The sequence below is a fragment of the Triticum urartu genome, chromosome 6 (genome assembly GCF_003073215.2).
Source record: "Triticum urartu cultivar G1812 chromosome 6, Tu2.1, whole genome shotgun sequence".
NCBI lineage: Eukaryota > Viridiplantae > Streptophyta > Magnoliopsida > Poales > Poaceae > Triticum > Triticum urartu.
The window spans coordinates 19,351,555-19,365,855 of record NC_053027.1 but is presented as its reverse complement, the minus strand read 5'-3'; the positions used below and the strand labels follow the sequence as shown (position 1 = coordinate 19,365,855).

The 14,301-nt window shown below is 40.3% G+C and overlaps 1 pseudogene; it reads left to right on the top strand.

Annotated features, from left to right (window-relative positions):
- The first annotated feature begins 12,083 nt into the window (after positions 1-12,083).
- On the top strand, positions 12,084-12,785 carry LOC125516410 (annotated as a pseudogene).
- Positions 12,786-14,301: the final 1,516 nt, after the last annotated feature.

Here is a 14,301-nt window from a genome sequence, read left to right as displayed (position 1 = left end):
GATCCAAATATAATAGCAAAGCTCGCGATACATCAAGATCGTATCATCTCAAGAACACGAGAGAGAGAGAGAGAGATCAAACACATAGCTACTGGTACATACCCTCAGCCCCGAGGGAGAACTACTCCCTCCTCGTCATGGAGAGCACCGGGATGATGAAGATGGCCGCCGGAGAAGGATTGCCCCCTCCGGCAGGGTGCCGGAATGGGTCTAGATTGGTTTTTGGTGGCTACGGAGGCTTCTGGCGGTGGAACTCCCGATCTAATCTCTGTTCTGGAAGTTTTAGGGTATATGGAGTTATATAGGCAGAAGAAGCACGTCAGGGGAGCCACGAGGGCCCCACGAGGCAGGGGGCGCGCCCAAGGGGGGAGGCGCCCCCCACCCTCGTGAGCACCTCGTTCCTTCCTTGACGTGGGGTCCAAGTCCATCAGGTGTGTTTCCTTCCAAAAATAACTTCTCCAGTTGATTTTGTTCCGTTTCAACTCCGTCTAATATTCCTTTTCTTCAAAACACTGAAATAGGCATAAAACAGCAAATCTGGGCTGGGCCTCCGGTTAATAGGTTAGTCCCAAAAATAATATAAAAGCGGATAATAAAGCCCAATATTGCCCAAAACAGTAGATAATATAGCATGGAGCAATCAAAAATTATAGATACGTTGGAGATGTATCAAGTATCAAGATATTTTTTTGATGAGTGGTTCCACCACACACCAAACTTGATCCTTAATAAATGGGGGAAAACCCCTGTGCATCACCTGTCAATTCTAGGAATTGAACTCGGGTCGTTAGGATGCACAACCGCATGCCCAACCATTCAAAATTACGATATTGTAGTCATCATTTATATATGGAGTTGATGAACAATGTGGTAGGCATAGATGACATGTCATTCTCCACTCCTGCTGAGGGTGACAAAGAATTGAGTTCCGTACCAAAGAAAAGACAAAGCAACTTCAACAACAACGAGGACAAAGCATTGGTCCTCGCGTGGGAGAGTGTTAGTCTTGATCCAATAGTAGTCACTGATGAAAGCATGAGAACCTACTGGAAGCGCGTATCAAATCATTATGATCACAATGTCACTAGACCAATCCCAATATCATTAAAGTCATTCCAGGGTCGATGGGGCTTCATTCAGGAATATTGCAGTCATTGCACAAGTTGTGTTAGTACTCCACTTGTCCTTTGTCATTGCACAGGAATATTGCAGTCATTGCACATGTTGTGTTAGTACTCCACTTGTGCTTTGTCATTCCACTTGGTAAAAAAAGAGTAATGTTCATCATGCGAAACCAAGTGGAATGACAAAGGACATGTTGGTGAGTATTTTTTGTGCATATTATTCTTTGAATTGTTTATCCAAAATTCTAATATGACATTGCTAACTTCTCAGATAAGATAGTCAAACGGCATGTACAAGCAGAGGGATCCCAAAAATAGGTCCTTTTTGTTGTACCACTGTTGGGCGTTGCTGAAGAGCAATGAGAAGTGAAAAAACAGGAAGACTGTGCAGCTAAATCCCAAGAAGGATAAATAAAATTCACAAGATAGCGATGATGATGATGATGATATGGAAGAAGTGGCAAATACCCCTACTACTCCCGTCATCCAAGCAAAAAGGCCACCTGGAAGGAGAGGAGAGAAAAATAAACGAAAGAATGAAGACGATGCAGGTGTGTTCAAGTGTATTGTGGAAGATATATGGATAGACGGGTAGAGGAGGAAGTGGTGGCGTATTTTTACATGCTAAAGGCTGGACTGTAGTATACATTATTTTTTATCGCCATATTGCATGCTAGTTCACCGGGCTGCCGTGTTTCACACTCCTCCATCGTACTAGTACTCAAGTGGAAAACTAGATTATGTTGCACGGTTCTTTGCTCCTACTTCGTTCATCAACAACAATTATATTTCCTTTCGTCGACATGTGCGATAGCCAGCATCCTTTCGGCGAAATTGGAGAAGGCCATGAGGTGGGACAGAGCTGAAGGTAATGGAGGACCACAAAGTGACAATCAAAGAAGAGAAACTGAGAGCCTTTCAAGAGGAAGTGCAGACAAAAAAGATGGAGCAAGAGTACAAGATCATGTTGCGGACTTGAGCCAGAAGCGATGCAATATCTACAGATCATGAACTCACAAATTTTAGCATCAAAGCTGGATGTGGACAGGGTTTTGGGACTAGCAACGGTGGTGGAAGTCAATCGAGATGATCTACGACTAATCTTCATATTTATCATTTTCTTTTGTTTATGTCCTTCTTTTCATGACCCATATATCGCATGTTTCATCTTCATGTTTGAACCATTTGATTAAGCCTACTTCGGATTTATTATATTTGAATTATTATCAATTATACGCGAGTTTGATCTTTTTTGGCGAATACGCAGAGGATGCTTATCTCTGCATTGATAGGAGAAGAGTTTTACAGCATAGGGTTACAAGAGCTCACTAAGCCATGTACGCAAGAAGGCGCGGAAGTGAACTAGGAGCAGAACAGACATGGGGTGCTCAGCCGCACGAGCCTACATAGCTATCCCTCGGGAATGATGTTGTGCAGTCCGGTCTACCATTGTTTTAGTTATTACGATGATATTTAGGTATATGCATGTGTAATTTACATTTTTGTTTACTGAAAAATAGAAGAATGAAATACATTTACAGAATCTGACAAAAGTAGCTCTCGGAAAACTTGCACTGTTATTTATTTACTAACATCTCGTAAAACCAGTTTTATACTCCCTCTGTTTCTAAATATAACACTTTTTAGAGATTTCAATATGGACTACATATAAATATATATAGACATTTTTTAGAGTGTAGATTCACTTATCTTGCTCCGTATATAGTTCATATTGAAATCTTTGAAAGGACTTATAGTTTGGAACAGAGGGAGTAGAAGGTTTTTCAAGAGAGGCGTTGGAGTTGCTCTAACTTACATGCACATGAAATCAATTTATATATCTATACCCCTAATAATAAAGGAGCTATTGCTTCTGGCGGTACGTCACCGAAATCGCACTCAAATTTGCAAAATATTATCCACCAGTGTCACCTATAAGTGAAAAAAAATCACACAGCGGAATCCCTGCCCGGCCCATGTAATAGGAACAGTCTAAACTGCGCTCTGTGCGCTAGGAGAAGACACAACACGCTGTTTGGGCCGGCCCATGTCTTGGCAGCCTATTTTTTAAATTTCGTTCTGCTTTTCCATCTTCACATTTTTTACATTAAATAATTTGGGAATTCAAAAAAAGTTCCAAAAATTAAGAAAATGAGAATTTTGAGATAAAATGTTTAGCAATTCGTAAATGTTTGTGGATTTCAAAAAATGTTCGCGTAATCAAAAAATGTTCGACATTTTGAAAACAAATGTTCGGAATAAAAAAATGTTCATGATTTTTTAAATGTTTAAAAATGTTAATGAAATTAAATAAACTTTGGTCAAGTCAAAAAATATTCATGAATTGAAAATATCCTAAAAATTCGAAAAACTATTCGTAACTTGCAAAATAGTTTGTTGATTCATAAAACGTTTGCTGATTCAAAATATGATCATGCATTTAAAAAACATCAAATCAAAAAATTGTGAATTTCAAAAAGCAACTAGTTCAAGAGGTAAGTGGCATGCTTTATCATAAACCATTTTATATGGAGACATACCCATAGATTTTTGTATGCAGTTCTATAAGCCCATAATGCACTATCAAGTTTCTTGGACCAATTCTTTCTAGATCTATTAACAGTCTTTTGCAAAATTAATTTAAGCTCTCTATTGCTAAGTTCTACTTGACCACTAGACTATGGATGATATGGAGATGCAATTCTATGATTAACATCATACTTAGCAAGCATTTTACGAAAAGCACCATGAATAAAATGTGAACCACCATCAGTCATTAAGTATCTAGGGACTCCAAACCTCGGAAAAATAACTTTTTAAGCATCTTAATAGAGGTGTTATGATCAGCACTACTAGTTGGAATAGTTTCTACCCACTTAGTAACGTAATCAACAGCAACTAAAATATGAGTATACCCATTAGAGGAAGGAAAAGGTCACATATAATCAAAGCCTCAAACATCAAATGGTTCAATAATAAGTGAATAGTTCATAGGCATTTCTTGATGTCTACTAATATTACCAATTCTTTGACATTCATCACAAGACAAGACAAACTTACGGGCATCCTTGAAGAGAGTACGCCAATAAAAACTGGATTGCAATACCTTATGTGCAGTTCTGTCTCCAGCATGGTGTCCTCCATAAGCCTCGGAGTGACACTTGCGTAGGATCTGTTCCTGTTCATGCTCGGGTACACAATGTCTAATAACACCATCTACTCATTTATAAAGATGTGGGTCATCCCAGAAGTAATGTCTTAAATCATAGAATAACTTTTTCTTTTGTTGGTATGTGAAATTAAGTGGTATAAATTTAGCAACAATATAATTAGCATAATCAGCATACCATGGAGAAGTACGAGAAGCATTTATGACAGCTAATTGTTCATCAGGAAAGCTATCATCAATAGGTAGTGGGTCATCAAGAACATTCTCTAACCTAGACAAGTTGTCTGCAACGGGGTTCTCAGCTCCCTTTCTATCAATAATATGCAAATCAAATTCTTGTAGCAAGAGAACCCATCTAATAAGTCTAGGTTTAGCATCTTTCTTTTCCATAAGATATTTAATAGCAGCATGATCAGTGTGAACAGTTACTTTAGAATCAACAATATAAGGTCTGAACTTATCGCAAGCAAATACAACTGCTAAAAATTCTTTTTCAGTAGTAGCATAATTTCTTTGGGCATTGTCTAGAGATTTACTAGCATATTGAATAACATTTAATTTCTTATCAACTCTTTGTCCTAGAACAGCCCATACAGCATAATCACTAGCATCACACATAATTTCAAATGGTAAATTCCAATCAGGAGGTTGAACAATAGGTGCAGAAACCAAAGCTTTCTTAAGTATTTCAAATGCTTCTACACAATCATCATCAAAGACAAAAGGAACATCTTTTTGTAAGAGATTAGTCAGAGGCCGAGAAATTTTAGAAAAGTCCTTAATGAACCTCCTATATAAACCAGCATGACTAAGGAAACTTCTTATACCTTTAATGTCCTTGGGACACGGCATATTTTCAATAGCATCAACTTTAGCTTTATCAACTTCAATACCTCTTTCAGAAATTTCAATTCAAGACAAGATTAGTTTCTTCACATCTCTGCAAAACTCAATCAAGGTTGCTTAAGAAATCATCAAAAGAAGTTCCGTAAACGGAGAAATCATCCATGAATACCTCAACAATCTTTTCACAAAAGTCAGAGAATATAACAGTCATACATCTTTGAAAGGTACCATGTGCATTACATAAACCAAAAGGCATACGTCTATAAGCAAAGGTACCGAAAGGGCAAGTAAAAGTTGTCTTCTCTTGATCCTCTTTTGACACAGGTATTTGGGAGAAACCAGAATAACCATCTAGAAAGCAAAAATGTGTATGCTTGGATAATCTTTCTAGCATTTGACCAATAAAAGGTAAAGGGTAATGATCCTTTTTAGTGTCTTTATTTAATTTACGGAAATCTATTACCATTCCATAACCTGTAGCAATTCTTTGTGGGATCAATTCATCTTTATCATTAGGAACAACAGTAATACCTCCCTTCTTAGGGACACAATGGACAGGACTTACCCACTGACTATCAGCAACGGGATAAATTATACCTGCCTCCAGAAGCTTTAGTATTTCTTTTCTTACCACTTCTTTCATCTTAGGATTTAACCGTCGTTGGTGATCAACAACCGGTTTAGCATCCTTCCCCAATTTTATCTTGTGCTGGCATAGAGTGGGACTAATGCCCTTAAGATCATCAAGAGTATATCCAATAGCAGCACGGTGCTTCTTTAGAGTTTTCAATAATTTCTTTTCTTAATGCTCTGAGAGGTTAGCACTAATAATAACAGAATATATCTCTTTCTCATCAAGATGAGCATATTTGAAAGTATCAGGTAAAGGTTTAAGCTCAAACACAGGATCACCCTTGGGTGGAGGAGGATCCCCTAGAATTTCAACAGGCAAGTTGTGCTTCAAAATAGGTCCCTGTTTAAAGAATACTTCATCCATTTCCCTTCTTTCATTCATAAACATATCATTTTCATGGTCTAGCAAATATTGTTCTATAGGATCAGTAGGAGGCACGGCAATAGAAGCAAGACCAATAATTTCATCTTTACTAGGCAATTATTTATCATGGAGTTATCTACGAAATTTAGAAAAATTAAACTCATGAGACATATCCCCTAAACCAGCAGAAACAATATCCTTATTGCAGTCTTTCTTGGCATTAACAGTATTCAAGAAGGGTCTACCAAATATAATGGGACAAAAGTCATCTTTTGGGGAACCAAGAATAAGAAAATCAGCAGGATATTTGACTTCCCCACACAAGACTTCAACATCTCTAACAATCCCAACTGGTGAAATAGTATCTCTATTTGCAAGCTTAATTGTAACATCAATCTCTTCTATCTCAGCAGGTGCAATATCATGCATAATTTCTTTGTACAAGAAATGAGATATTGCACTTGCACTAGCACCCATATCACATAAGCCATGATAGCAATGATCTCCTATTTTAACAGAAATAGCAGGCATGCCTACAACAGGTCTATGTTTATTTTTAGTATAAGGTCTAGCAATTCTAGCAGATTCATTGCAGAAGTAAATAACCTGCCCATCAATATTATCGGCCAAGAGATCTTTAACCATAGCAACACTAGGTTCAACCTTAATTTGCTCAGGGGGTTTGGGTGCCTTAATATTACTTTTGTTGACCACAGTTGAAGCTTTAGCATGATCCTTTATTCTAACAGGGAAAGGTGGTTTCTCAATATAAGCAGTAGGAACAACAGGATTATTATAAGTGATAGTCTTTTCTTCAACTTTAATAGGTGCAACTACTTTTACTTCAATGGGAGGATTATATTTAAACCACTTCTCCTTAGGGAGATCAACATGAGTAGCAAAGGATTCACAGAAAGAAGCTACTATCTCAGAGTCAAGTCCATATTTAGTGCTAAATTCACGAAAAGCATCGGTATCCATAAAAGATTTAACACAATCAAACTTAGGTGTTATACATGACTCCTTATCTTCGTCGAGGTCCCAATCTTTAGAGTTGCGTTTAATTCTTTCCAATAAATCCCATTTGAATTCAATGGTCTTCATCATAAAAGATCCAGTCCAAGAAGTATCGAGCATGGAGCAATTACTGAGAGAAAGCCGAGCATAAAATTTTTGAATAATCATTTTTTGAGACCTCATGATTGGGGCATGAATATAACATTGACTTTAGCCTCCCCCAAGCTTGAGCAATGCTTTCTCCTTCACGAGGCCAAAAATTATATATATAATTACGATCACGATGAACAAGATGCATAGGATAACACTTCTGATGAAATTACAATTTCAATTGTTGGTAGTTCCATGATCCAATATCATCACATAGCCTCAACCATGTCAATGCATCTCCCTTCAAAGATAAAGGGAATACCTTCTTCTTGATAACATCCTCGGGCATACCTGCAAGCTTAAATAATCCACAAACTTCATCCACATAGATTAGGTGCAAATCGGGATGTAATGTTCCATCACCTGTGAAAGGATTAGCTAGCAGTTTCTCTATCATACCCGAAGGAATTTCAAAGTAAACATTTTTAGTAGGTTCAGTAGGTTGAGGAGCAACTCTTTGCTCTACTGGTCGGGGTGAAGATACCCCGAACAAGCCCCTCAAGGGATTGTGTTCCATAGTAACAAGTGACAGTAAATTTCAGCACACTATATAAATTTTTCCTTACCAAATTCCACCTACCAAAGGCGCTTCACTCCCCGGCAACGGCGCCAGAAAAGAGTCTTGATGACCCACACGTGTAGGGGATTATCGTAGCCTTTTCGATAAGTAAGAGTGTCGAACCCAACGAGGAGCAGAAGGAAATGATAAACGGTTTTCAGCAAGGTATTTTCTGCAAGCACTGAAATTATCGGTAAAAGATAGTTTTGTGATAAGGTAATTGGTAACGGGTAACAAATAGTAAAAGTAAATAAGGTGCAGCAAGATGGCCCAATCCTGTTTGTAGCAAAGGACAAGCCTGGACAAACTCTTATATAAAGTAAAGCGCTCCCGAGGACACATGGAAATTATCGTTAAGCTAGTTTTCATCACGTTCATATGATTCGTGTTCGGTACTTTGATAATTCGATATGTGGGTGGACCGGTGCTTGGGTACTGCCCTTACTTGGACAAGCATCCCACTTATGATTAACCCCTATTGCAAGCATCCGCAACTACAACAGAAGTATTAAGGTAAACCTAACCATAGCACGAAACATATGGATCCAAATCGGCCCCTTACGAAGCAACGCATAAACCAGGGTTTAAACCTCTGTCACTCTAGCAACTCATCATCTACTTATTACTTCCCAATGCCTCTCTCTATGCCCAAATAATGGTGAAGTGTCATGTAGTCTACATTCACATAACACCACTAGAGGGATGACAACATACATCTCATCAAAATATCGAACGAATATCAAATTCACATGACTACTTATAGCAAGACTTCTCCCATGTCCTCAGGAACAAACGTAACTACTCACAAAGCATATTCATGTTCATAATCAGAGGGGTATTAATATGCATAATGGATCTGAACATATGATCTTCCACCAAGTAAACCAACTAGCATCAACTACAAGGAGTAATCAACACTACTAGCAACCCAAGGGTACCAATCTGAGGTTTGGATACAAAGATTGGATACAAGAGATGAACTAGGGTTTGAGATGAGATGGTGCTGGTGAAGATGTTGATGGAGATTGACCCCCTCCCGATAAGAGGATCGTTGGTGATGACGATGGTGATGATTCCCCCCTCCCGGAGGGAAGTTTCCCCGGCAGAACAGCTCCGCCGGAGCCCTAGATTGGTTCCGCCTCGTGGCGGCGGAGTTTCGTCCCATAAGCTTGCTTATGATTTTTTTTCTCGACGAAAGACTCCATATAGCCAAAGATGGGAATCAGAGGGCCACCAGGGGGCCCACGAGGCAGGGGGGCGCGCCCAGGGGGTAGGGCGCGCCCCCACCCTCGTGGACGGCGGGTGGCCCCCTCTGGTACTTCTTTCGCCCAATATTTTTTATATATTCTGAAAATAATTCCTGTGGAGTTTCAGGACATTTGGAGATGTGCAGAATTGGTCTCTAATATTTTCTCCTTTTCCAGCCCAGAATTCCAGCTGCCGGCATTTCCCCTCTTCATGTAAATCTTATAAAATAAGAGAGAATAGGCATAAGTATTGTGACATAATGTGTAATAACAGCCCATAATGCAATAAATATCGATATAAAAGCATGATGCAAAATGGACGTATCAGGGTTGTGGCCATGGAACACTAGAGAGCGCTTGGGAACGGGAAGAAGAGCGTGTGGCTAGGTTGAGCGGGTGCACTCACGGGTTGAACCCATGGTGTCGTCTAACCCAATTTTCTCATTCATCCTCGACCCGCACCAACTCAATCCAACTCGTTCTCTGCTACACCCACACCGCCCCAGCCCAGTTAGCCTTTTCTGCCCATTATAGCCCGACCAAAGGAAACCAATCAACAACCAACACTAAAATTCCCAATTAAAACCGCCCCATTCCTAGGTTAACACACGTGTGAATATGCAAAACCATGTGCGTAGTCGGTGGTACTAAATGTAGTTAATTATATCCAAATTCTGACCACCCTCTAATGCGCCTATATAATATGCTAATCATCGATTCAATTGTCATTCCTTCCTTCTTCATCCCCGCGCTCTCACACTCTCTCTCTCTCTTGCAATCTCTCCCATCGCGGCCATGGCCTCCTGGAAAGGGCCATGGAACCAGTACTCCTCCAGTGACGACGACATCTGCAGTCCTGATGTAAGTGAGAATTCATTGGGACCGCAATCCACACCACCCTCTAGCCTCTACAGCTCTGACGACCTTGAATATATTGAGTTCATGGAAGGGCCAAAGGAGCCATCAGAGACCGACTCGGAGGAGGAGCACTCGGAGAACCATGAAGAAGATGATGAGGAGGAGGAGGACGACGATGAGGATGTCGATGACAGTGATGGCGACGATAACGACTTTGATGATAGTGATAATGACGCCGACGGCGACAAGAAGCCGACAATAAGCGGCAAGAAGTATCCTCGCCAATACAATGGCGCAAAAGTGGCATCCAAGAAGAAGAAGGAGTAGACTAGTATATCTTTGTTGTTGAGTTTGCTTATATATATACTCCATATATGTTGATACTTTCCTCCCTAGCTATTAGTTGATGTAATTAATGGAGTCTTATTAATGGTTATCCAGAGTCGTTTATATTTTTGTTTACCTTCTTGGTATGTGCATATGGCAGGTTTACTCTTCTGGCTCTAGGTTTTGTCGATCTTATATCTTCAGGTAGCTCTAGATCTCACACAATCCATATGCTAAAATTGTGAGCGATGGTTCTCACTATCGCACATAGTTCCATTAATTCAATTCGATCTCCCTTTGCTCTGCTCCGAGTTGTATTAGTATTGAAATCGGTCAACGACGCGAGGGGGGTGTGGCCCGAGGCTGAAATTAAGGAGCAATGAGCCCGACAACGAAAAAAGACGAACCATTTTTTATTATCGGTGGCAACAGGGGCAAATAATATTAACTTCAAGGGTTATTTTGATAACGGACGAAAAAACTGAAGACACTCACCTCCCTCTAATATTTTTTCTCTAAAGATCGCAAGGGCATAATTACCTGTCCTGTGTTTTTTTTTTGGAAAACACCTGTCTTGTGTTAGAACACCTTGAGTGATGGTGATTTGTGTAACAAGGTTCAGACATAATGACTCTCTCTCTCTCTCAAAAAAGGAACTCAACGGTAACAAACTAAACTTGAGGTAACTGAAGATAGAATAAAAAAGCTGATATTTTTTGTCAGATTTTTAGTCTACCGGTATGTGAATGCCTATGGTTTTCTAAAAAAAGTGCTACAGTACCTTCTTTTTTGGGGGTTGTGCGGGGGCTGCAGTACCCTCGCGTGGTCAGCACGGCCGGCGGTATCCATGTTGGGCGTGAGCCTCATCTAGATGGATTGCTATTAAATTTCACAATCTTTTTGTAATCCAAAAGATTGAGACGAATAAAAATAGATCATACCTTAGAACGCAATTAAACCATGCTAATAATTTTCATTATCTTTTGAAGACGATTTTGTAATAATTTTCATTATTACTAAGTACAAAAGATTGCGTCGAATAAAAAATTGGCGATGATGATGATACCATCGCGAGATCGATGGCCATAGCAAGGACCACCGGCCGTATCCACGTTGGACAATGCGTCGGCGGCCAGATGGATTCCAAATGGACTCGGCCGCTTCTCAGCGGATCCGGCTTGTCTGCTTCCTCCCCATACTCCCATCCATGCTCCCACTCCATCCTACGGCTGTCTTTTTCTCTTTTTTCTTTCTAATCTAATCATCTCCCCCCTAATTTTAAAGGTGGGGCCGGGCCTTATGTTGTACACGGGGACATAGCTAATTTCTGAACCACCTATCATTTTCAGATGTCCCCTTGTGCAATTGATGATTTGTGGAGTTGCTGTTGGTCACATATTTCTGCTCATTTCTCTGATGCTTCGTGCTCAGCTAGATTTTCAGGTGGATGCAGAAGCAGCGGTCGTAAGTTGCGGATAACAACATCTATTCTAAGCAGATATATGTGATGGAAAAAGAGGGGCAGATACGGATGGTCATGTGGCTCTTCTTTGAGATGTGCAACAGCGGGTGCAAGCCGGACACTTTGGTATACAATTCCCTAGTCGGTGCTCATATGCATTCACTAGATAAGAGTAATGCTTTCATGAAAGCTCTCAGCTATTTTGACAAGATGAAGGGCATGGAGACTTGGAGAGATACTTGCCGAATATTGTGACGTACAACATCCTCTTGAGGGAATGGAGATATACCAGCTGAATATTGTGACGTACAACCCGTATTGGTGTGTATGGAAGCAAGTAGTGTATCCAAGAGTTTATTGCGATCCAAGGAGAGGCCTACCCACTTGACGTTTAATTCCATGATAACAAACTGTGGGAAAGCAAGTCTTAGAGATAAAGTTGAGTCTGTACTTGAGAAGCTGGACGAATCAGGATTCAAAACCAAGAGAGTGGTTTTTTGTAGCTCGGGAAGAGTGTACGGTATTGTGATTGCGTCTCAAAGATCCAACAGATACTTGATGAGCTCATAAGCTCACAAAGTACTATGCATCTATCTTCGTTGAACGCAATGCTTGATGCCTAGTGCATGAACCGCTTGCCTCTGGAAGCAGATCGGCTGGTGTAGTGCCCAATGCTTCCACATAGGTTGCATTACAAGGCATACACCAGGGCGAATGATAAGATGTTTGTCCGGAAGTTGTTCCAGCAAATGAATATGCAAGGTATTATTCTGAATAAAAAGATTTTCCTTGATGCTCTAGAAGTATTTGTATCCTCCGCCAACCCTCAAACTCTGCAAGAGACTCAAGTAGAAATTCTGCAAGCAATTCAGAAATGGCTTGTTCAAGCAAGCCGACGTTACGAGCTTTGGAAGAAGTTGACACTTCTGAGGACAAAGGATATTACCCAATTCAAACTTCGCAAGCAAGCCAAACACACAAAGCAATTCAGAAACAGCTACGTCAAGTAAGCCAGAGTTAAGCTTCTGATAGGTAGATTCTTGGTAGGGTACTCCGTTCTGAACTGCTTCATAGTAGAATGTGTTTCAGTTGCTTGTACCATGTGATATCCTAGGAAAAGGCCATCCATGTAATTGCTTGCTTGAATTCGAAGCATCTTATATGTTGGGGTTGAAATTTTAGGAATATTTCTCATGTAAATTCACCAGAAACAATTGAACCATATGGTACTGGAGTCATCTCATCCCATTCAACTTCCAAGATACCCATCTTTTGTCTGTACTTTGGCAAGGGTGGCTTCTAAATTTCATAGTTGTGTTATAAAATCACATTATCAGTTTTGTTTCATCAGTGGTCTTGCTATAACTGTTGTAACAACTGACAATCTTGGCTGTCTTCAGAGAAACGGTGTCACGTGTTTAACAGTTTGTTATGGGCTAGATCAACATTTGGAATAAACCATAATCCCATGTACATCAAAATTTGTCGAGTACCCAATGCTCTCAATGATGCCCCAGGATGTTTTTTTTTCGAAAAGGGGGATTCCCCGGCCTCTGCATCAGAACGATGCATACGGCCATGTTATTAACCAAATAAAGAAGTACCAACATGGTTCCAAAGGTCTCCAAAAGTAAAAAAAAATACAGAAAGCTCACACAGAGCCAAATAAAGGCTAGAAACACCAACTAGCCAGGACAAGATGCCACAACCGGCCGGCTCAAACTAGATAGGGAAACTAAGTACCTATCCTATTACATGACCGCCATCCAAACCGGTTGAAGATATCCCGAGCTACCATCTCCCAGCGGAAAGATCCAGTAACCAAATGCTCCCTGGCCTCCGTCTGGGTGAGTAGCGACCACGAACGGATCAGTGCCGTAGTTCGGAATATGACCTGCAAAAAATGTATACATGATATTCTGATAAAGACCAAATCATTTCTGCAAGTCCAGATAGTCCACAGCAAAGCACAAACTACAACCCGAATATGTCTCGCTAAACCAGGCTCAATCCCATTAAGCCAAGTCCCAAATAACGCATTAACAGAATTCGGTGGATTGATATTAAAAGCAATGTGGACTGTCTGCCAAAGTACCTTGGCCAACGGGCAATCAAAAAAGAGGTGTTTGATAGTCTCATCCCGATCGCAGAAACTACACCTAGTAGGTCCTGTCCAATTACGCTTTATCAAGTTGTCCTTAGTTAAAATAACTTGTTTATGGACAAACCACATAAACACTTTTATTTTCAAAGGAACTTTGACATCCCAAACATGCTTAGACGTAGGAATGGAGTTCGAATTAATAACATCAATATACATTGATTTAACCGTGAATACTCCAGACTTAGTCAATTTCCAGCGCAATTCATCGGGTTGTTGGGAAAGCTGGACGTCCATCAGTCTCCTAACTAGACGGAGCCATTCTTCCCAACGGTTGCCCGCTAGCGTTCGTCGGAACTAGATATTAAGGGGGGTAGACTGAAAGACCGATGCGACGAATACCTCACGTCGTTGAACAATGCGGTACAAAGACGGATATTGGAT